We start from the raw sequence: 24,777 nt of genomic DNA on the forward strand, positions 1-24,777 counted from the left end.
AATTTCATTAACTAAATTAATGAATTAATTAAATGATTAATATAAACTTGATAAGAAACAAAAGCAAGTACATAATTTCATCTAAAATGCCATGCATTTTTATATCTAAATTTTTTATGATATAGTCTTACTCCAAAAGACTTGAAGATATAATTTCATTTAAGTATTTTTTAATGGGCATAATATAAAATATCAGAAGTGATTATTTGATGTTCCTTTTTGTTTATTAATAAAGAATGCAATGTCAGGATTCCTGAGACAAGTGTCCCAGTTTTTAAAAAAACCTCAAATTAAATGCTAGTAATATTTAGCTGTTGAGGATTTTTTTAATGTTTGAAATTTTGCCCTTTGTTTACTCTTTCTTGTAGTGATACTCACTTATTTCTTGAAATGGCTAGAAATGTGAGCACGTAAGTTATGATGCCCAGCATAATATAAGCATGCCATTTATTTCTGTCCTTTTTGAATATTGTCTTATGACTCTGTCATTTAATACCTCTTTCATGTTGAGAACGTTTTACATTCTTTATACTGCAGATTCATCATCTGTTGAATGGTGATAATGTTATTTACTTTATAAGTTAAGATTTTAAAAATTATGCATGTAAAGCATCAAGTGTAACATTTACAGCCTTAATAGCTAAAAAATAAATGTGCCTATTATGTGCTAAAAACAGTTCTAGTTTTTTCACGTGGTCTACTTTTAATATCTTCTCAATAATATTTCAAGATAGCTCATAGACCCAGTTTTACAGATGAGCAAACTGAATCACAAACAATTGAGGTAATTTAAGTTCATACAGTTAGTGTCAGAGTTATAATTTGTAATCAAGCAGCCTGGTTCCAGAGCATACACTTTATGGTTTTTTTTTCTTTTGCTCTTATTACATAGATATTTTATATGTTATATGCATAATTTATGATAAATAATCAGAGGTGTGAGAGAACCACTCAATGATATATCCTGTCTTCTATAGGTTTATTATGTGGTGGGTGATATATGAAATGTGAAATAGAGTATATAAGGCAAAATTATATTTATCTTGTATAAAACCCTATTGTACATCTTCACTTCTTTCAGTTCTTTTTTTTTTTAAAGTACTTACCTCATGTTTTTTGAATATTTTTTTACACACCTGTTTTCTCCATAGGGTATAAAGCTTCTTAGTAGGCAGGGATCTCATGGTTGTTTTTTTTTTGTATCACACATAACAGTGTAGAGATTAGAGCACAGTAGATTTTGAATAAATTTTGTAGGATGAATGAATAAATAAATGAAGCCGTTAACATAAATGGAGGATCAAAGAGGGACATTCTAAATGTTGGTCACAATATGTACAACAGGTTGGAGTCAGAAATGGAAACAGGGCATTTGAGAGATCACCAAAATGCAGTAATGATAGTAATGGTTACAGTAATGTGACTTGCAGTAGTCTTTTCAATAATAACCATACTTTAATATCATCAAGTTTTGAACAGCTGTGTTTTGTGTGATGCTGTAATAGATGTAATAAAAAATAATTCTGCACGCATGTTCTTAAAACTATTCTAGCAATTATGATAAAACTTACTTTTGCCTTAGGTTGAATTTCTAGACGGAACATTAAACAGTAGGATATTCTCTAAATGACAACAAAAAAATGCTTGTCTGGTAAAGGAAATGGAAGATGAGATAGGTGTTGTAGGCTACTATCATTATACCCAAGCCATGAAACAATGAATGGTTAGGATATTATCACTATCATGCAGATGCCACTGCCTGGGTATCCTTCTAACTGAAGTTGGTTGCTGTAAACAGGGAAGGGAAAAAGAAAATAAAAGAAACTTTTACTGTTGAGTTTACTTGACTACTTAACTTTAAAGATGACAATGCCAAAAAACAAAAAACTTCAATCCAACTACCACTCAGAAGTTTAACTGATTTTTCTAAATTGTAAAATCTACATTTTAGCTCTACAGAAACTGCTGAAGAGACCAATACTTTGGGAAATAAAAAGGTGTAGAGGAGATTCTCAGCAAACATAGACAACTAGATGTTTAAGATTGTTTGAGCTAAACTATCTCAAAAAGAATTACACCTTCCATATAATGGAGACAAGGTAAAAGTATCCTTGGTGCCATCCTTGTTGTACATCTTCAGGTGGTCCAGGGGTAGTTTGCAGTGCTCCTGTTGCATGTCAGGAACTCTCAGTTTTTGGATCAGCAGAAATTTTGACGGGATGCATCATGGTAGCAAATCTAAAGTTGGTTCTTCTTCAAAACTAAAAGCAATTCTTGGAACTCCTTAAGTTTTGCACCACAAATATTTTCTTGTCTAAAGTGTATAGAATGGTAGAACACCAGTTAGTACCCTTAGGAGCTGCAAATATCAACCAAAAAACTAATTTTCCTTCTCTTTTTTCTCCCCTTCCCAAATAACATTAAAAAATTTGTATTTCTGTTTTGTATAGTAAGAATTCTACATAATGCATACAACATTTTCAACACACGATGAATATAGATTGATGAGAATAATGGTGAAAGGAGGAAAGATATTTGTTGGGCTTAGGAAAGTTATTATCTTAATTCTGTTGTGAAGTTCATTCAATTTTCCAACAAATTAGACTACATATTGAATAACTGATTTGAACTAGGGTTTACAATTTATACTCTGATGAAATGACAGCTACTTTCCCTGAAAATAAGGTAGTAGTTTTAGGGGGAGAAAATTAATACATTTTATTTTTTAAAAAAGGAGTAATGGTACTTAGTAGCTTTATTTTAAAACAACTCTTCTCCTTCCAATGTGTATAAAGTCACTAGAGATGCTGAAAAGGCTCTAGGTTTCTGCAAAGCCACAGTCTTATGGAACATTTAAGTGGCAGTAGTTCCGCTAGCTTTACCATTAGCCACGTAAACATCAGTTTCTATTGAGACATTGTAAAGGCACAAGTGGAATGCAGCCTGGCATGCTGCCGTCTATGCTGAGTTTTAATAGTGCATCTGCATCATTTTTCCCAGTGGAAAATAACAGGATGTCGCCTTGTAGTTTTTTTTTTTTATAACTACTGTATAATAAAATATAGCCATAATAAATAGCATCTAAGCTAATAAAGCAGATTTGGACTGAATCCATTTTGCCTTCATCACTTAGTGTAGCTCAGGCTTTTAAGTAGTTGTGTATCCTAAATTGGCTTAATTGGATCAGGTTGCATTTGACTGCAGTGAAGTAGAGAAAGATTTTATTTTTATTTGTTGTTTAGGTAATATTTTCAGTATATTTTCCTTTGTACTGCACTGTGCTATTAACACAGTTTGCCCAGATTGTAATGTAAATTACACTTTGATTAAGGTAGTTGACCTCTTAAGCTATTTTTGTTGTTGTTTTGTTACTATTATTATTCTTATTCCAAATGCTGGTAATTAAATAGCTCCAAAGAAAGGTGTTGTACATTGTTAAGAATTGGATCTGAGTGTCCTGGGAGCAGGAATAATGTTTACTTCAGTTTTTCAGCTCTGTTAGCTAACCCAGCTTCAGGTTTTCTGTGGCTTTGTTTATTGGATTGATTACTGAATGAAAATGGCTATGAATAGTTTTCTTCCTTGAAATCTAAATATATAAATAGGTTTGCTTTTTTAATATGTTTAAAATTTTCATCCTTTTTAATAGAACGAAGGTTAAAATTACAAGTTGAAATATAGAATTTAAAAGCTGTTGCCTATCAGTAGGAATTTTGCCAAGCATTAGAAGAAAAAAATTAATTTTGGGGGTGAGAAAATGATTTTAGCCAAGTTTTTCAAACCCTTTCTGTCTTACCCTTCCAGAAATAACTTGTTCATCTTTGATCTTGATTTGTAACTATAATAACCATAGCTTGCTGTGTTTACGGTTATAATAGGTATGTAATAATCATGTAAGAGGGGATATATGACTGTGTTTTCTATAAAGCATGGTCATTTAGTTCTAAATGCTATTTGAAGGAATAAGAAACATGCAAAATTTTATTTTCATTTATAGTTATAGGTAACTTTATATTTGCATATTTTATCTCATGAATTTGAGAATTTAACTTTATTTGTTAAGAGGAAAAGTAGAAAAAAATAGAAAAAAACATTTTATTTTAACCATTAGTATTTCCTCTACATCTCCTGAAAGCATACTTTAAAGTAAATTGGTTATATTTAGTAACAAAGGAAACTAAATTGCAGTACCAAGTAAATTTAAAAATCTCAGTATTTTAATTCAGTGATTTCCCTTGTGTTATGTTCCTTGACTTGTTATTCTGAAAAGTACTGTTTCATTTTGATAGACCTTACTTTTTAAAGATTTGTGTTGTTTGCTTGCAAGCAATATTTATTACTGTTAAAAGACCTGTGAATAAATATGGTTCCCCAACCCCCCCCCAAAAAAACCCCCAACTAAGTAAAAATATTCTATTGGACATTGTTTAGAAGGAGAGATATGAATTTCCCCCCTCATGGGTATGTGGTATTTAAAAAGCTTAGGGACTTCCCTGGTGGCATAGTGCTTAAGACTCTGCACTTCCAATGCAGGGGACCCGGGTTCAATCCCTGTTCAGGGAATTAGATCCCATATGCATGCCACAACTAAGAGTTTGCATGCCACATCTAAGGAGCCTGCAAGCCTCAACTAAGGAGCCCGCCTGCTACAACTAAGGAGCTAGCGAGCTGCAACTAAGACCCGGTGCAACCAAATAAATAAATAAATATTAAAAAATAAATAGCTTAAACTGTGGATTTATGTACTCTTTTTTTTTTTTTTTGCAGTACACGGGCCTCTCACTGTTGTGGCCTCTCTCATTGCGGAGCACAGGCTCCGGACGCGCAGGCTCAGCGGCCATGGCTCATGGGCCCAGCCGCTCCGCGGCATGTGGGATCTTCCCAGATCGGGGCACGAACCCGTGTCCCCTGAATCGGCAGGCGGACTCCCAACCACTGCGCCACCAGGGAAGCCCCCTGTGCTCTTCTTTTGATGTACATAATTTATAGAAATAAAATAGACATATTTAAAAGTAACATCCTCAAAGGGAATGTGTAAAACACACACATATATACATATCCTTTAAACTTTATCAAGGGCGTTAACCGTACGCGGGCCTCTCACTGTTGTGGGCTCTCTGTTGAGGAGCACAGGCTCCGGACGCGCAGGCTCAGTGGCCATGGCTCACGGGCCCAGCCTCTTCGCGGCATGTGGGATCTTCCAGGACCGGGGCACGAACCCGTGTCCCCTGCATCGGCAGGTGGACTCTCAACCACTGTGCCACCAGGGAAGCCCGGGCGTTAACTTTTAATTGTCTATAATACCAACATAGTTTGACCTTATTGAACTGCACAAAAGTAAAAATTCAGTTATATAGACTCTTGTTTGGGCAGTGTGTTCTTTGCATAGAGAAAAACTTCTGAAAAATTGAAGCAAACACCTACCCGATTAATGTGGCAAAACTCCAAATGTTTGATAATTTGACTAAAACAGTTTCCAAGGTTCTTTTTAGGTAGATTTCATTTTTCCTCAGAGCTTCAGGTATTCGTGGTGGTGGTTAGTCTGTCAGTATGTCATTGTGATGCCTCTGCTTCTGATTTTTTACTTGATAGAACTCTATAGAAAATAAAGAATAACTAAGTGTTGACTGAGGGCCTGTCTGTGAGTCAAGTGCATTGAGTTTTAGTGCAGTGTGACTATTTTCTTTTTTAAACATATTTCTTGATTAAGGACTGTATGTTAGATTGATCTGATTTCCAGATGGTAGAGTCTCGTGATAAGGGACTTTTTACTGTGGCATATAAAGCATATCATTTTAAAGATCTCAGTACTCAAGATTTTCTGCTTGAAATCTTATACAAAGTGAGAAATAAAGCTGCATGCAATGAACTACAGGAAGTGTAAGAATGGAACAGAAAAAAGGAGAAAGCAGAGTAGCAGTGCAATGGAAATCTGATATTTGATATGTAAGCTCTTCCCTTTTAGTCCTGCAGCCAGATTTTTTTTTTTTTTCACTTGTGCAGAAGCATTTCTTTCTTTCTTTCTGCTTTTTGATCCCACACCCTGCCCCCTGCACAGTTGGAATGTCCCCAAAAGACTTTGGCAGAGGTCACTTCTCAGAGGCTTTTTAAACTTTAGTTAGAATACATTTATTGATTTTTTTTTTTTTTTGCGGTACGTGGCCCTCTGACTGTTGTGGCCTCTCCCGTTGCGGAACACAGGCTCCGGACGCGCAGGCTCAGCGGCCATGGCTCACGGGCCTAGCCGCTCCGCGGCATGTGGGATCTTCCCGGACCGGGGCACGAACCCGTGTCCTCTGCATCGGCAGGTGGACTCTCAACCACTGCACCACCAGGGAAGCCCCTAGAAGAAGCAATAAGAATGAATTTTGTCATGTGACTTTGCTTAAAATTATTAAATTTTATTGGTTTATTTATTATTTATTAAATTATTAAAAAATGTTTTTAATGACCAGTGGAATGAGGATTTTTGGAAAAAGCTCATCTGCGATTCACTGTCTGACTTGGCAATCCGAACTCTTTTAAACCTTTGAGAACACTTCATCAGATGCCGGGTCCTCATCGTTAGTAAAACTCTTGAGAGCATTCTGGCATATTGGATTTTCCTTGGGATTGATATCAGCTGACAATTTGGCCTCATAGATATCGGAGATAAAAATCATTTTTCTGGAACTGACAGAAACTGCATAAGTATTTAAAAGTTCAGTAACTCTTTTTAAAAAATTCGGTCATGCGTCTGTTGAAAGTATTTGGTAGCATGAGTTGACACAATAACTTGTTCTTAGGCTCTTTTCCTTATTTGTAATCATTTGAGATTAAACCGTTTTAATTGTGTAAATTAGCCATGAAGAGAAAGTACATTTCTGTCAACTGAAAACCTGATAATTAGGATAATGTTTAAAGAAAAATATCTTTTCATATTTTAGGATTTCTGCTTCAGTGCATTTTAAAGTTTCTTGTTTAAATTTTGAACATGAGATAAAACTTGACAAGATTTCCTACATCCTTAATTCTGAGATAATTCTCATATGAATCAGTGAGTGTACTCCCCAAGTTATTTTGGTTGATACTGTTCTAGCACGCATGTTTCAGGCTAGGCTCTGGTGTCTGACTCGTGTCAAAGAAAACAAGATGGATTGATTGTAGAGTGTTTAAATAATATACCCTGAAAGTTGATTATTATGCATTGTATTTAAAAATTACTATACATTGTATTTAAAAATTATTTAGAGGTCATTTAAATAGCAAATATCTGCAATACATACAAAGTGAATTAATTCATATGCAACCTTTCAAAAATACATATCTTATAAAAAACAAGATAACTGTACTTTTTTTCTTTTTGCAGTCCACCTTAAAAAAAAGGAAACATTATGAGCTTTAAAATGTATATTCAAAGGAGCAATAGCAGTCAATATCACTTGGTTGATGTATATACTAAATTAATTCTATATAATTTGTGAATCATAGTTTTGTATTTTAACAGGAATTCTGAGACCACATTTTTTCTAACTCCTGTATTTGAAAAAAAAATGTTTATTACTCAAAATTTGCTATATTGCTACTGAAGTTGAAACAAATGGATATTGATCTAAATAATCCTCTTTTTAATAAAACTTCTTGGGTACTCAATTACTGTTATATTTTCATTACTTATAAAGCAAACTGTTCAAATTATTTTGAACTGTTCTGTCATAGAATATATAAATGTGTATTTTTTTAACAATTAATACTTTATGATATAAGTAATGAAGTGGATTTCAGTGTGTTCTACCAGAAAATGTTTAAAAGTATAGAGAATAGGCAGGTACTTTTTATTATAAATGAAAGAAGCTAGGTAACTCCTTTTATTGTAGAACTTAGAAATCATGATTAGTATGTAAATATGTGTTGTTATAGTTAAAACATAACCATTTTTGAGGGTTAAAAACACATTAAATTGGATGAAAAGAAAGAATTGGAAAGAAAAGAGCATACATTGCCTAGGAAATAATCTTCCTGGAATCCCACCAACTCTTAGGGTTAGAGCAATGGGCTGATGACTACTTGTAATGCAGAAATGTTAAAGGGAAAGCAGGAAACCCTCCTGCCCTCAGCCATTAATCCATCTTCCCCACACAGAGTTTCCATTATGAACTGAGTCTTTTTGTAAGTATCGGTCCTAACTTTCCATAGTCACATCTGTTGTATATTTTACCATCTTTTCTCCCATCATAGGAAGCTTCTCGTTTTCCTGTAAGTGACAGAGTGCTTGAACTCCTTTTGATGGTGAATTATTCACAGCAGGTCACATTTTTTTTCCTTATTATGCCATAGGGCAGTAGCTGCAGAGGTCCTTACATCGGAACAAGCTAAAGCATCTGTGACTCCATTCTAAGGCCAAGCCCGAAGAAAGAGGTGCTTGTGGGTACAAAAACTTGGGAGAAAATAATGTTCTTGCCTTTCAGTATCTTGATATCAAGGCCAAAAGAGTACAGCAGAAACAGACCCCTGAAGGAATTACCACTCAAGTACAACGCCTTAACCAAGATGAGAGTTTTGGTGTTACATATGCCATGAACTTCTGATTAATCAGGAAATTACCATATCTGTGGGGCAGAAACAATCTTTATGTAATTGAATTACAAATGAAGTAGAAGACCTATTTTTGGTTTTGATTTTAATAAATAACTGTTTTCTGTGAAAGTAAGAACTTTGTGTACACTATTCTAATCCTTGTTATTAACTACAGAGGCTGGGTATACAGGAGACACTAATTAAGGGTTTTCCCCTTCCCTTCTGTTTGTCTACCACGTCCTATCCTATTCTACTTTATCTTATCCTGTCCTACCCAGTCCTATCCTCTGTATGCAGGCAGCCAAACTGACTGTCACCATAAGAAATTTCTTCCCTTGTCTTAATTATAACTTATTTTCATATTCATTTAAAAAAATGTAAGAAGTTCAGCATTTTATAAGTAAAAATGTTGGGTAATACATTGATTGAGCTCTGAGGATTATTCCCTGTTTTGGATTGTGTGCAGTCCTTTCCCCCAATGAACTATGAGTTGTCCATGTACTGTATATTATTTATATCCTTTGTAGATCTGTTGGCTGTTCCAAATAATACGTTATATTTTTTCCATGAGGAGGAAGTTTATAAGTAATTTATTCTAATTTATCCACATTAAAAATGAAGATACTAAGGGCTAGAAAAGGGATGGGATTTTTCATAACATAAAATAAATAATTAGCGGGAGTGTTTTCATTTTAACATTGGTCTTCAGTCAACATTACACATTCTTTCCTTTATTATTCCCTTGTTTTTGTTAACTTGGCATTGAGTTTGCTCTTCTTTTCTTACTTCCATTTAAGGTAGAAGCTTTAGTTATTGATTTGGGAACTTCACTGCTAATATAGATGTTGAAAGCTATACATTTGCTTTTAAGCACTACTTTAGCTGCATTTCATAAATTTTGTTATGTTGTGCTTTAGTTTTTCTTAAGTTGAAAATATTTTAAGTGATTTCTTCTTTGATGAATGGGATATTTAGAAAAAACATTTTTAAAAAGTCCAGGGCTTCCCTGGTGGCGCAGTGGTTGGGAGTCCGCCTGCCGATGCAGGGGACGCGGGTTCGTGCCCCGGTCTGGGAGGATCCCACATGCCGCGGAGCGGCTGGGCCCGTGAGCCATGGCCGCCAAGCCTGTGCGTCCGGAGCCTAAAGTCCAAATATTTAGGGATTTCCAAAACCTCTGTCTTTTTTATTTTGAATTTAATTCTGTTTTGGTTAGAAAACTCAGTCTGTATTATTTCAATTCTTTTAAATTGCGAGAAAGATGGTATAATTCCTAGGTAAAAATGCCACAGCATCCCTACTGTTCTTACCAAAAGCAGAGTAGTTTTTCTGGCATAAACACTTAATTTATTATATGACTAGTCAACAACTATTGTTCTGAAATAGTTGTTTTTGGCAATTTTGTCTAATTTTATAATTGATTTAGAATATACCCTAAGGTATTCTCCTTTATAAAATAGCATACATTCTTGGGGCCTCTAAATTATCACATGTGAAAAATATGGTGCATTTAGAATTAAACTTTGCCTCTTGATTTAAAATGCACCAGCAGGGCTTCCCTGGTGGCTCAGTGGTTGAGAGTCCTCCTGCCGATTCAGGGGACGCGGATTCGTGACCCGGTCCTGGAAGATCCCACATGCGGCGAAGCGGCTAGGCCTGTGAGCTATGGCCGCTGAGCCTGCGCGTCCGGAGCCTGTGTTCCACAATGGGAGAGGCCACAACAGTGAGAGGCCTGCGTAACGCAAAAAAAAAAAAAAAAAAAAAAAAAGCACCAGGATCTTTAGAGATTTTTTTGTGCTCAAAGTGTTGAGGCTAAATTCATGGAGTTTACCTTAACAAGCTACTCTATCTGAACTGTAATCTGTCTGAGGAACCAGCCAGCAGCCCAAGCTGGCTGATGGGGAAATTCAGTTTAATGGAGTAGAGTAGTGTCAAAAAATGTTTATAATGGAAAAGAATGTATTCATCCTATAGAGGGTCTTGAAAGCCAGACTCTGTGGTAAGCAATAGGGTGCATTTTTGGATTACTGAGGAAAACGAGGTCTTAGATTATTCTGTTAACTGTTTTCAAGGTAGATTTAAAAGGGGATAGAATGGTGCTCTAAGAGTACCAACGTGCTGTTGCAGTATGGCAGTTATGGGGGCCAGTGGTGACAACATGTAGTAGCAGGTGGCCAAACTAAGTGTTAGATGCTTTGGATTCTTGTTTTGGCACTATTACTTGATAACCATGATAATCCTTATGAGTTGCAGCTTTCTAATCTGTAAAATAGGAATATTTTTGCCTCTGCCTGCTTCAGGTGGCTAGGATGATTATGTTAATGGAAATAGAGATGAAAAACGAACCTAAACACTGCAGAGAGAATAATATGGTGGTACATGGTGACGGTTATCAATAAGGAATTAAAGTAGAAAATATTTGAAGATAACTCATAGACTAGTAGATTGGAAGACTGAAAGGGGGTAGTTGGAAAAATGATTTGAACATCACAACTAAAGAGGTAACACTTGAAGGCAAGTTGAAGATATGGAGATGGAATGTCAATAATGCTGTTAATGTATCTATTTATAGAGCTTTGTCTTGTATTTTCTTAACTTCCAAATAGTTTGAAATGATAGTATGAAGGCCATATACTTCCTTTCACAGATAATAAATTGTGGCACCCAGTATTTACTTGTTTAATTCTGAAAATGATTGAAAGACTAGCTCTCATAGACAAAAATGTTGCCTTATAATGACTTCTTTGATTCATTGTATTTTTATAAAATCTCAGTTCTCATTGATCATTAAAAATATCACTGTCATCTTAGGTTGCAGACCATCTATTAACTGATACCAGAATGATCTTTCAAAAATATGTTTGTACATGTCGCTTCTTTATTGCTTCATGAACCTTTCCTGGACAGTTCAGTACAAGATGTCAGATACTTTTGGAATTAATGCCACACAGACAAAGACAATAAAATGTCTTTTCCTCTTAACTCCAGACTAATTTTTACTGAGATTTCCTGGGGAATCTCATTTAAATATCAGAATGTGAATGTGCCTCCTAATAGTCATCAATGTTAGGAAATTCTGAGATGACTATTTCCTGAAAAATTCATTTAAGGAAGCTTGTTTTCCTTCCAATGTAAACATCCTCATAACATATATGGACAGTAACAGTCAGTATAATGCTATTGAGAAGCTTGAGGGTATAGACTCTGAATTTGGACTACTTGTGATCAAATTCTGATTTTACCACTTAGTGTCTTAGAATATTTATTTGTAAACTAGAAGATAGCATTCATACCAATCTCAGAAGATTTTTGTAAAGGTTAAATGAGAATATAAATAAAGTGTTTTAGTCCTTAAAATTTTTTAAGTTAAATGAGAATATAAATTGTTCAGAAAATAGTGTTTAAAACTTAAAAATTATTTTTTTAAAAGTCTTAAGAATACAAAATCAGACTTTCTCTTTCTCTCTTTTTTTCATTTTGTCTTAATCCCCATTGAGAATGATGTGTAAACTCTATAAGTGATATTTTTGTCTGTTCACTTCACTTCTGAATCCATAGTACCTAGAACAGTGCCTTGACACAGGGTAAATATTTAATTGCTAAGTGAAGGAAGGAAGGAAGGAAGGGAGGAAGCTGCTTTACTTTTTACACTTGCTAGCTCAGGATTAGAAAATTTACCTTGAACATTCATATTTATCATGTATTTTTTTTAAATTGGAGAGTCAAACTTTATTGTTATATTAATTTCCATTTTTGATATATATGTGTTTGTTTACATTTTATCTAAAGCATGGACTGATTTAACTTTTAATTTTTAATTAAAGCAATCTGGTATTCATATCCAAAGTATTTCCATCTAATTCTTAAAACCTAGAGTGAATTGCAGTAATTGCTTGTGAATTGCTTTTTATATAACTTTTGAACAGTAACGAAAACATGAAAATATAAACTCATCAAATTCTTATGTCTTCCATGAGTGTTTTCCTTCGATGTAGTCACATTGCTCAAAAATAATTCCAGTGACTTTTCTTTTAAAAATCCCTTTTAGGCAAGTTTACTAACTAGAAAAGAAATTAGTAAATTCTAATTTACTAATTAGAAAAGAAAGTTTACTAATTAGAAAAGCCTTATTACTTTATACTGATAGAACAGTGTCATTTGATATACCTTTTCTTGCCCTTCTCTGCTTTTCTATTCCCTTTACCTGTCCACTCCTCTTTTCCTTTCTGTGTTTTACCTCAGACCTGACCTTCCTCCTCTTAGGAGGCTAAGTGACCGTGTGTGCGCTTGTTCTTTCCTCTGAGTTGTCTACAACTCGTAAGTCCCTTAAGTGGCTGCAATTGAGTGAAGTACTGAGACGTTGAATAGCCATACTGTAAGTTGGAGAATCTCTATTCTTCTGTATCAATAGAAATATGACCTACAGAGATAGTTATGCAAACAAAATCAAAGGCCCCTATAATGGTGCACTTTTGTTCTTGGTCTCAATTTATGTAAGGTCAATACAGACAGTTTCCAATTAATAATTTTAATTTTTAACTAAAAAAATTGTTTTGTTCACCCAGTCAGCATTTTTGAGGCTGTATTAGGGGCTTTGTTCTTTAGGGAGGGGTAATGGAAATTGAATAAGTAGTCACAGCCCCTGTTCTCAAACAATCCACATTACAATGTAGGGTTCAGCAAAATAGAAGAATACACAAAGAGGTAAGGGAGCATCAGGGAAAATCTGCTTGGCTCTGTCTGTGGCGTAGTCGTTCTGGTGCTATCAGGGAGAATGTTGTGGAATAAGTTATGTTTGGATTTCAGGATGTATTTCCTAGATGGGAGAAAAAAAGATCTAAAGCACGAGGATATTTGGAGGAGAACCTGTGCTGTCATTACCCATGATTGCCCAGATATGTAGAATATTTACAAGGTGGGACATGTTTTTTCTTCAAAAAACAGGGAAAAATACCTTATTGGTATTTTAGCCAATAATTATTCAAGGAACATATTCAATTTGTTGAAAGAAGAGTTGTACAGGGAAATTCAAGAAGTTGATGAAAAAATTGCTTTCAGGTTCCTGTTCAAGTGGTCAAATGTGCCATTCAAACATGGACTTGGATTGCTCTTGTACCAAACCTCACTGATTGGCCAAATATGGGTAGATATTCACTGGAAAAAATACAGCGAGTTCTATTGCTTTAATGTTTTAAAATGCTCAAACAAAATATAATGATTCTACTAGTGAATATTTTTCCACTAATTTGTTTTCATACATATCTGATGGTAATCAATAGTGATTCTGTAAAGGAGAACTCAATTTTAGTTTTATGCTAATGACTTTCTGCCTGTATCTAATTCCTTATCCATTTGGGGGACAAGATTCTAGAATAGATAATAGATTTTGTCATTGTTTTGGCATGTACATGATTTCTTAACCTTCTGCTAATAGCATACTACTACTATAATACTACTAATAGTGTAATAAATACTAAGTATCATAATAATTAATACAGGTGATGCTTGTATAAAGCATTAAGTGGACTCACTGGGAAGTTCAAAAGTTGATAGGACCAGTTGCATAACACTTAGAAAACACTGAAATTTCAGAGGATACCTTGAAGGACATTACTCCTTTTTACAATTTACTTTATATGTATATATAAAGTATACTATATAGAGAGAGTATATATATATACTTTATATATATATGTCTTTACATTATTCCTTTTTTTGTAAAATGTCTGACATTGATATTATTTTAATAATAACAAAAATAGAAAATGCTATGGTAATTTACAGAAAATAAAGACCAAAATCTACCATTTAAGTAAACTCTCAGTGTTTATTCCTTTCTAATATTTTTAAAATCTGAAATTGTCCAAATTATTGTAATCATAGCTTCTGTATTTATACATGAATACACAGAGCATGTGTATTTTTTGTGTTTGTGTGTATATGTATGATGGAGTAGGGAGATATAGTAAGGTCTTCCTCCAATTTCTTTCTCACAGCAGTTCTAGTAATAAAAGTGGTTAAACACACCCAGGATCTTAGCTAGAAGTGCCTGTTGCAAGAAACCAGTACATTTCTTGGAAATCTCAGAATTTATTTTAAAACCTTGTGTGTTCATTGAATTAGGAAAATATTTAAATTCCATGCCTATCAAATTCATTCACTTTTCCCAGTGAACATTATAGTAATGTGATGGTGTACAAATATAGGTCACATGTAAATTGAAATTCGTTTTTACACATGGTTCTGCTGCTACACCCCACGCATTGTGGGAAAAAATACACTTGACAAACAATAAGAAATACAAAAGTCTATTCAAGTAGTCCTACAACTATAACCATAAAATAAAATGTGTATTTTTTCTCATCATCTAATTAACTTTTTTTTACAGAAATGTTTAAATGTTCAGTAAATCGGAGGAAAAAAACATGGATTTTTAGCAACTGAAGAGCAAATTAAGGTAATTATTAAATTATTGTTGGGAATCATGATCGTTAGTAATTTCAAAGTGTATTTAATATGTTTATATTCAAGTTAGTATCTGCTTTTATAAGTATCATATTGAAAATTTAACGTATTTAATGGGCTGCTGAAATGAAATTTTACATATTTTTGGAAAATAGACATTTCTTGTGAACAAAAATGTAAATAATATACTTCAAAGTATTTGCTGTTGTGGGGAAGTGTACTCCAGCTATATGAAAAATAAATGAGCTACTAAAAATAAATAATTTCAGTAGCTTTCTACCTCTTTTAAAAGACACATCACTGTCTTACTCTCTTAACTAACATGGAATAACTATTCAGATTTTTAAGAAATTAGTACATGTGTATGACACAGTTCATTAAAGCCATTTTTGCTTAATTCATTCGATTTGCTCTCAATTACATATCTGTGATAGTGAATGTCAGTATTAGGAAATAAAATGTATGCATTTTATAGACCAAGCTGTTTAACATAAAGCACGTCCTTTTCAAAAGTGTTTTTATTTATCACAAATATATATATAGAGTATAACCTAAGAAACTTCAAGGAGTATAACCTTAGGCCAGAACACATATTTGCATCTTCTTCAGCAATCATTTGAAGGCTAAACAGGCCTTTATATTAATCAATCAACAATAAATTGGAATTTCCTTTCTTCTTAAAGTTACTAAAGTTAACTTCCTTAAAGCAATTTTGTAATTTCTAGAATGTAAATTCTTATAAATATGCAGCTTAAAAGTAGAAATAACTTTTTTATTTTTTTATATTAAAATCATGTTCATTTAATTTTGAATTGTAATATAATTTGTATGTACTATAAATCATTATAAACCTATTTTCAAAGATTCTGTATTTTCCTTTTTACTCTAAGAGTACTGACTTAAGAGTATAAAAACATTACACTCACCTTTGTAGATCCTAAAATTTCCCCTTGATGTCTCTTCTTTTAGATATTTTTGTTTTAATTTCTTTGTCACTGCTTTCTTCTGCACACATTCACAAATGCAAACAAATAATATTATCCCTCTTTTCTAGAATAGATATGATTGAATCTATTTGTATTTGCTAGCTATCTATATGTTGGCAGATAAAGTTTACAGACATTCTTTTACTGACTTGAATAAAATGGGTTTTTTGGTACTTAGTGAAAGAAATAAATTTAGGCTGATTGAATCATTTTTTAAAAAAAATTAAGCCAATCAAAACTTAGACATCTTGCTTTGAAGAAATTAAATGCTGGTGGGAAAGATATGAAGCTCTATAGAAATGACTGTATACATTTTAAAAGGGTCAGTGGCAAACTGCTAAGGAAACAAACGTGGGAGCAGCTCACTTTTGCTGGAGGCTCTTGAAACCTTCATGGAGGCTGTGAAATTCACTGAGGAGGTTGTTGAGACAGAGAAGGTGAGGTCATGCATTCCAGACGAACATAACAGCTTGTGAAAGAGCATATAGAGCAAGGATGGCCACTGAAGGATTGATATTTACTTTGTTGCTGAAGGGTTACACACGTGGTAGAACAATGTTAAGATATGAGTCTGGAAAAGTAGATTTGGAGCAGCCCATGTAATATATCATGTTTGCCAGACGAATGCTTAATTTTCCATTAAGCTGTCTCTATGGAGTGCTCAAGGGTATCTGTAAGGTTGTGAGAAGAAATTTTCAGAACCTCTCCTGATGCTTGTTTTCATTAAGAAATATAAGAAAGAAAGGCCTTATAGTATTTAATGTAATGACTACTACTGGCCCCACATATGACGTTTCTGGAAAATTGTAGGAATTTTTACAGTGTTAAATGATTGACAATGTTTGCTTCCTTGTTTTTTAATTGAAATATAATACATGTACTGTAAGTTCACCCTTTTAAAGTATACAATTCAGTGGTTTTTAGTATATTCACAAAGTTGTGTAATTGTCACCACTATCTAATCTAGAAATTTTTTTCATTCCTAAAAGAAACTTTGTACTCATGAGCAGTTACTCCTTATTCCTCCCTCACCCCATCCCCTGGCAGCCACTAATATACCTTCGGCTGCTATGAATTTACCATATAAATGGAATCATACAATATTTTTGTATCTGCCCTTTTCACTTAACGTAATGTTTTCAAGTTTCACCCTTGTGTGAATCAGGACTTAATTTTTATGCATGGATAATAGCAATAATATCACATTTTGCTGATCCATTCATCAGTTGACAGACATTGGGTTTTTTTTATACTTCTTGGCTATTATGACTAATGCTACTATGAACATTTATATCCAAGTTTTTGTGTAGACATATGTATTCATTTCTCATAGGTATATACCTGGGGTGGAATTGCTGGGTCATATGGTAACTGCATGTTTTATCATTTGAGGAACTTCCAAATTGCTTTCCAACGTGGCTATACCATTTTACATGCCCACCAAAATGTTTGAGTGTTCTAATTTCATCATATTCTAGCCAAAAGTTACTGTCATTTTGAATTATAGCCATTCTGATGGATGTCAAGTGATATCTAATTGGATTTTGATAGCAGTATATATATATTTTTTTCTTGTTTTTGTTTTTGCGGTACGCGGGCCTCTCACTGTTGTGGCTTCTCCCGTTGCGGAGCACAGGCTCCGGACGCGCAGGCTCAGCGACCATGGCTCACGGGCCCAGCCGCTCCGCGTCATGTGGGATCCTCCCAGACTGGGACACGAGCCCACGTCCCCTGCATCGGCAGGCGGACTCTCAACCACTGCGCCACCAGGGAAGCCCTAGCAGTGTTTGTTTTTAAGAGTATTTTAGTGTACTGATGTTACATGAGTTTGGATAAGTGCATTAAATGTAATTATTGCCAAATTTAAACTAGACTGGTTCTCATATTTAAACAATACATGCATAAGTCAACAATAAAAAATGGTAGAGCTAGTGTTTTCTCTATTCCTATTAAGGGATATTTTCAGAGTTATTATATGATAAACATTGATAAGCTACTCAGATTTATTAAGGATAGCAAAAACAAAATAATCTCATACCATATGTGATTAAACTTGGCCTAAGGACATATTTGTCTTGCGGTATAAGTACACAGCATCATTAATATAGTATATATAGTACATATAGTACTATATGTACTATAGTACTGATGTACTATAGTACATCATTAATATAGTATATATAGTACACAGCATCATTAATAGCAAGATTTTTAATAACATCTGGAACGCAAGTGCACACCTCTCTGGGTTTTTCAGCAATGTTTGAAGTCATGCTCAATCTAATCATTTACAAATTTTCACTAAATTTATGATAAATGTTTAGAAGCCTTATTTGAGATTTCCTGGGGGGAAGGAATGAAATCATTGGAAAAAACCCTAGTTCTTCCTGCTGTGGTAAAAATGGTTGAAATCACACAAGATAAATTATATGGCAACAAATAAAATTGTATTACTTTATCACCAAATACTGTTGGAAGATGACATGAAAAACATTATTTTAACCAGGAAAAAAAAAGTGTTAGAACAAATTATGTAGTATGAGGGATTTGTTTTGCCTTTGGACAAAATATACGTTTTTCCAACATGCATTAATTTATGCTATTTGTTAGATTATTTTTTAAAATAGGTTTATTGATATATAATTATGTAATGTACAATTCTATTTTGATGCATAAAGTTGTGTGAGAACGTACCACCAAAATCAAGATATAGAATATATCCTTCACCCCCAGTTCTCTTGTGCCCCTTTGTAGTCATTCCGTCCACCACTATCAGCCCCGGGAAACTCTAGATTCTTCTTTAGAAACAAAATACAAAAAAAACAAAAACACCTGAGAGGAAGCAGACTAAAGAGGTCATTTTTTTTTTTTTTTTAAATTTTTTTTTTTAAATTTTTTTGTGGTAAGCGGGCCTCTCACTGCTGTGGCCTCTCCCGTTGCGGAGCACAGGCTCCGGACGCTCAAGCTCAGCGGCCATGGCTCACGGGCCCAGATGCTCCGTGGCATGTGGGATCTTCCCAGACCGGGGCACGAACCCGTTTCCCCTGCATCGGCAGGTGGACTCTCAACCACTGCGCCACCAGGGAAACCCAAGAGGTCAGGTTTTGAAAACAGATTCTATATATGACCTTCAGGATGTTACTTATCCTCTCGCTCTTTCCATTTCTTTATTAGAAATATGGGATTAACAAAACCGTCTACCACATATCATTTAGGATAGAGCTAGGTATATTTAAGCACTTATAAACACTTAATGTTTTTAAAATAAACTATAATTTTTTGAACCTTTAAGGAAAGATATACTGGAGAAGATATATTCTCCACAGTAAATGACCTCTTAGTATGGATTCAACCACAAAGCATCAAAGCAAGTTTTCAAAATAGTAAAACCAATTCAGGAACATCATGCCCACACAAGTTTTGGTTAATGGCTCCATTCTTCCAATTCCTTAAGCACAAACGCTTGAAGTGCATCTTGAATTTTCTTTCACCTACATTGCACATTCATTAGCTACTGAGCACCTCTTCGGCTACTACCTTGGTCCAAATTGCAATCCCCTCTTGGCCGGAGAATTACAACATTCTCCTGTTTTTCTTGCTCCACTGTTTTCACTGTACAGCCCTGAGAGTCTCTTTCTACCTTCAACCTACCCTGCCCTCCAGACACCATTTCCGTTTGCTGAACACAAGAGGCCGCTCTACAAAGGAGCCTTAGCTCCTTCTACCAATCACACGCTCCCAAGTTACATCCATGGCTTATTTCCTAGGCTTCAAATATCCTCTTCTCATGGCAGCCTTCCTTGAACAACCTACTTAAAATTGAAACTGTCTGGGGGCACTCCCTGCCCTCCTCTCTTGCTTTATTTTTCTCCAGATCATATAATACCACATAACACACAATTCTGTTTATTGTCTCATCCCATTAGTTAATGGATTTTAAATATTTCCTCTTTACGGCATCCTTTTAATTTCTACTTTTCTGTGTCTTTTATATTGTACCACTGGCCTTGCTCATGGATTTGGATATTAGAAAGTTAATTCTGGAAGCAGGCAGTGTGGGGGGCCATGTGACTAGAGGAAAGGAGGATTATCTGGGAAATATTTGCAATATCTCATGTAAGGAATTATAAAGATCTGGTTTAAGGCAACACCACCGGGGATCGAGTGGTAGTAACACATTCGAGACTATGTGTTTAAAAAGTAAAACTGACAAGTCTTAGTGACTGTATTTGATTAGTGAGAGTTGAAGTCTCAGTGGGACAAGTCTCAGGCTTGAAACTGGCAACCCCATGGATAGTGACGCCTTTTACTGAGCTTTAGGGAGCAGGGTTCTTTGTGTGTGTTTTTTTACAGAAATAATTAATGGTTTCACAGAAATAATAATGCTTGTGTTTTACAGAAATAAAGTCCAGAGCTAGATGTTAATTTTTATCTTTAGGTAGAAATGATCTCTAAAAATACAACACCTTTAACTGAAGGTCATTAATGTCTCACTTCTTTACCCAATTGTTTATAGGAATTAAAAAATATTTTGACTTGCTATGAATTTACATTTTCTAATTAATTTCAAAACCACAGTCAGAAAGTGCAGGATGTAGAAACTGGCCATGGGCAGAGCAAAAGCACATTAATTATTCAGACAGTCATCCCTGCTTATCCCATTCTTGGAGATAAAGTGGCTGTCAGAATCTGTCAGCTGTATAGTTAGTGCCCTTCAGAATTTACATGCATAAATGGTGACCTTTGGAAATTTGCATAAATATGTCTGGCATTGGAAAGATAGCTGCCAGTCAGTTTTGCAAGGCAAAAGTCAGCCACCATCTAAACCATAGAATGAGCAGTGAAGCAAGAATAGCAAATGGAGTCTATACAAAACAACAATAATACTTATTTCACCAAAACAAAAATACAACCAATTTTTTTTTTTTTTTTTTTGCGGTACGCGGGCCTCTCAGTGTTGTGGCCTCTCCGGTTGCGGAGCACGGGCTCCGGACGCGCAGGCTCAGCGGCCATGGCTCATGGGCCCAGCCACTGTGCGGCATGTGGGATCTTCCCTGACTGGGGCACGAACCCGTGTCCCCTGCATCGGCAGGCAGACTCTCAACCACTGCGCCACCAGGGAAGCCCTATACAACCTATTTTTAATAAAGGTTTATAATGGTTACAGAAGTTATAACCAATTACTGAATATCCTTCAATCAGTATTTTTGCTTTTCTCACTAAACATTTTTGTTAAAACTTTTGTTCTAAAATATCAAAAATTTAAAATTTAATCATTAAAATGTTTATTAGATATTATAAAATCAAGGTATACTCATTATAGAAAATTTAGAAATATTTCAAAGTAAGAGTTTATTATCCATAACCCCATACCCAGAGGAAGCAGTGGTTAATGTTTTCGTGTAAATTTTTAGTTATCTTTTTAAATAAATATACATAAACATATTCATAGCCTCATAAGTGGGCAAGTACCTTCTTACTAGCATTGTACTGTATTTTACTCAACATAAATACTACTGAGAGAAACTGAGATAAACGTATATTTATATAAATCTTTTGGTATATAAGTGATTATTTCCTTGAATAGATTTTTAGCAGTGGAATTATTGGGTTTAAGTTTATGACTCTTTTTAAAGCTTTTGATACATATTGTTAAAATTGCCTTCCAGAAGGTCTCATTGCCATAAGCTCTCAATTTACCTAAATACTGACCTTCTTTACTTAGTCATTTTCAAATGTTATATATATATATATTTATATATTTATTTATTTATTTATTTATTTATTTATTTTTTGCGGTACACGGGCCTCTCACTGTTGTGGCCTCTCCCGTTGTGGAGCACAGGCTCCGGACGCGCAGGCTCAGCAGCCATGGCTCAGGGGCCCAGCCGCTCCGCGGCATGTGGGATCTTCCCGAACCGGGACATGAACCCGTGTCCCCTGCATTGGCAAGTGGACTCTCAACCACTGCGCCACCAGGGAAGCCCCAAATGTTATATTTTAAATGTCTGATAAAAGCCTGCCATTTAGGAAATGTATTAAAATCTTTGTAAGGTAGAAAATCATTTTCAATTAAAAATATATTTTCTTTGATAATTGTTACAAATTTCAATTTCTATATATAGTAGCATGTCACTTTATAACTTACCACACTCATCACCCTAAACCTGAAACATTCATATTTCAGAATAGTGCTGAATCTCTAAAATGAAAGTAAAATATAATGAAAACAAAATTCAAAAACTTTGAGCATTCAAAATAATTATACATAAATTGTGTGATAAGAGAGACTGACTAGCTGAGCAAGCAAAGTTTATTCTTCGTCTCCTCTTTTTTGGACACCTATGACTTTTCCTGCTTTGGCAAACAAGGTAGTGTCCACTATAATACTGGAATGCAACCAGACCTCCTTTAGTTTTTTTCATCTTGAAAATACCTGAACATGTTTTTTTTTTTTTTTAAACTCAGTACATTAAAAATAAAACAAAAAGACTAGTTGAGAATAAACTATAAATGGATATACAGTTTTTTCCTGACATAATAGTTAATCTTAAGTTTGGACATTATGTGGGAAGTATACTAGTTTAGTCAAACCTCTAGGACAATTGTATGTTGACTTCCCATTATTTCTTACTTTGATGGGTAAACCCTGAGCCGGCAGTGCCCTGGACAGAATCTTGTGTCCTGAACCTTATACTTGACCAGACCTTCTTTACCTTAAACTATCCAGTGCTGCCTCTAATTTATGGCATTGAAAATAATATGATGGTTCAAAAAGACTGGTCTTTTCTACCTAAATCAGGGATGCTATGTTGAATATAGAGAGATCTGCTCTAGGCCATAAATATTTATAGATTGGGGTTTTGTGCCACAGCTAAAAAGCTAAAAATAGTTCATTATTGACTATTGATTTTATTTGTTTTTTGCAGGAGAGGGATTTTTTTAATAATTTTTAAATTGAATATATACATTTAAAAATTTTCATTGCCTGTATGTGTTTAAAATACTTAGGAATTTGTAAATACTGGAGGAATTTTATTAAATGTGTATACCCATGCAAATAATGAGTGTTATTTGTCTGTCTTTATAGATTTGTGTATCTGTGCTTATAGTATTTGTTTTGTTTTGTCTTCTGCATGCAATTCTACGAGATTTAAGACTTGTATAGAACTGTGTTTTTATCACCACAAGTAGGATACAAAATAGTTCTGTCACCTAAAAATTCCCCCATGCTGCCCCTTTGTGGTCATTTTCTGCCTGTGTCTCTAACCCCTAGCAACCACAATTCTGTTCTTCATTCTTATATTTTCAAATTTTTCAGAATATCATATAAATGAATCATACAGTAAGTAACCTTTTGAAACTAACTTCTTTCATCATAATGCCTTTTTTACTTGTTTTGGAATATATCAATAATTCATTCATTCATTATTGCTGGGCAGAATTCTGTTGTATAGATGACTCATGGTTCAACTATCCATCCACTTGTTGAAGACATTTGGGTTGTTTCTAATTTTTGGTGAAAGTAAAGTTTCTATAAACATTCATATGCGGGGTGTGTGTATGTGTGTGTGTGTGCACATAAATTTTCATTTCTCTACGGTAAATACCTAAAAGTTGGGTTGCTGGATCGTGATAAGTATATATATTAATTTTTTATTGTTTGTATTTCTATCTGTATTTTGTTTCTATTTTATTTGTATTTTATGTGATGTTGTTATCATATAAATTGTTGTGCAAAAACATTAATCTTCAAGTGCTAAGTTAAGCTGTTAATTTTTTAACACTAGCTTGACTATGGCAGGACCTACTTTTATTGGTCTCTGAACTTAAGTAGAAAAAATTATATCATCCAAGTGGAAAATGCTGCTTTCATGATTTTTCCTTCCATGATATTTTTCACTTTTCTTTAGGAATGTGTCTTGTTTCCGTTAGTAAGTGATCCCCAAACAACTAACCGCAGGAACCGCAGCTTAACTGTTTCTGCACTGGATACAACATGAACTGTTTTATTCTAACTAAAGCACTTTTTACATAGAAAAGACCCTCATTGAGAAAATAGTTTACAATATGTTCTAAGAAATTTGGTCGTCTAGCATCCAAGACCCAGGAGATGAAAATAAAAATTATAAAAAGTAGCAATACTAAAAACTAAACATGAATCTGTATATTAAGGATGGGGACCAAATAACCACTGAAAGTCATCATAAAAAATTTAGTAAACGTAGCAGTCTGGATCTATTATATGTCAGAGCAAAGTTTCCATATGTATCTAAGAGCCTTTGAATTATACATATTTTACAAATGTGGTTTCTATTAGGAACACCTCTGGATCAGGTTACCTTCCGTCTAGGCCTGGTCTTGCCATTAACTTGCTGTGAGACCTAGGGCACATCATATAATCTCTCTGGATTATAGTATTCTCATTTGTCCAATTAGTGAGGGTAGTACTAGATTATCCAGAAAGGACCTTCTTGCTCTTAAAAAAATAGGATACTGCAATTCTGTGGTGATACTGGGTCATTGAGAAAGAAAAGTTCATTTGTGTGTGTTTAATATACTTTGTCAGAAAGCACGGATATATACGGTACATTTTAAGAGACTTTTAAAAAATACATGTAACTTTGAAAAACAGTTTTGGTGCTTGGAAGAAATCCACTAGGTATTCTAGAAAGCTTGGCTATTATACAATCATTAATTTCCCTATTATTTTTAAAAAGTTAAGTAATTTGAAAAATTCTGGATTTTGTTTTATATTAAGTATTTACATGAG

At 34.3% G+C, this 24,777-nt stretch overlaps 1 protein-coding gene across 1 annotated transcript in view; it reads left to right on the forward strand.

Annotated features, from left to right (window-relative positions):
- Positions 1–24,777, forward strand: part of ADGRL3 (adhesion G protein-coupled receptor L3) — an 874,918-nt gene that overhangs the window by 158,783 nt on the left and 691,358 nt on the right. The window contains exon 2 of the mRNA XM_073805306.1: positions 14,942–15,010. The gene's annotated coding sequence lies outside the window, so the exon portion shown is untranslated. The remainder of the gene's footprint in view (positions 1–14,941; positions 15,011–24,777) is intronic.

Source organism: Tursiops truncatus, chromosome 5 (assembly GCF_011762595.2).
Source record: "Tursiops truncatus isolate mTurTru1 chromosome 5, mTurTru1.mat.Y, whole genome shotgun sequence".
Taxonomy (NCBI): Eukaryota; Metazoa; Chordata; class Mammalia; order Artiodactyla; family Delphinidae; genus Tursiops; species Tursiops truncatus.